Here is a 1,063-nt window from a genome sequence, read left to right on the forward strand (position 1 = left end):
CAAATCTTGGTTTCTAATACCTTTCTCTAAGAAAATGATTTTTGGCTGGGCATGGTGGCTCACACCTGTATTCCCAGCACTTTGTGAGGTCAAGGTGGGCCAATCACCTGAGGTCAGGAATTCAAGACCAGCCTGTCCAACATGGTGAAACCCCATCTCTACTAAAAATACAAAAATTAGCTGGGCATGGTGGCAGGTGCCTATAATCCTAGCTACTCAGTAGGCCAAGGCAGGAGAATTGCTTGAACCCAGGAGGTGAAGGTTGCAGTGAGCCAAGATCATACCACTGCACTTGTTGCCTAGGCAACAAGAACAAAACTCTATCTCAAATATAAAATAAAATAAAATAAAATAAAAATAAATTTAAAAAGGATTCCTGAGACACTTAAAGAAATGCCTGATTCTGGGCAAGGTGCAGTGGTTCATACCTGTAATCCCAGCATTTTGGGAGACTGAGATGGGCAGATCACCTGAGGTCGGGGGTTCGAGACCAGTCTGACCAACATGGAGAAACCCCGTCTTTACTAAAAACACAAAATTAGCCAGGCATGGTGGCGTATGCCTGTAATCCAGCTACTCAGGAGGCTGAGGCAGGAGAACTGCTTGAACCCAGGAGATGGAGGTTGCAGTGAGCTGAGATCACACCATTGCACTCCAACCTGAGCAACAGGAGTGAAACTCTGTCTCAAAAAAAAAAATAGCCTGATTCTAGGGCTGGGCAGGAAAAATACAAGATGAGCCTAAAAAATCTTGTAGTGGCTGGGCGCGGTGGCTCAAGCCTGTAATCCCAGCACTTTGGGAGGCCGAGGCGGGTGGATCACGAGGTCAAGAGATCGAGACCATCCTGGTCAACATGGTGAAACCCCGTCTCTACTAAAAATACAAAAAATTAGCTGGGCATGGTGGCGTGTGCCTGTAATCCCAGCGACTCAGGAGGCTGAGGCAGGAGAATTGCCTGAACCCGGGAGGCGGAGGTTGCGGTGAGCTGAGATCGCGCCATTGCACTCCAGCCTGGGTAACGTGAGTGAAACTCCGTCTCAAAAAAAAAAAAAAAAAAAAAAAA

This window comes from Sapajus apella, unplaced genomic scaffold (genome assembly GCF_009761245.1).
Source record: "Sapajus apella isolate SASKATOON/1434 unplaced genomic scaffold, GSC_monkey_1.0 scaffold106, whole genome shotgun sequence".
Lineage (NCBI taxonomy): Eukaryota > Metazoa > Chordata > Mammalia > Primates > Cebidae > Sapajus > Sapajus apella.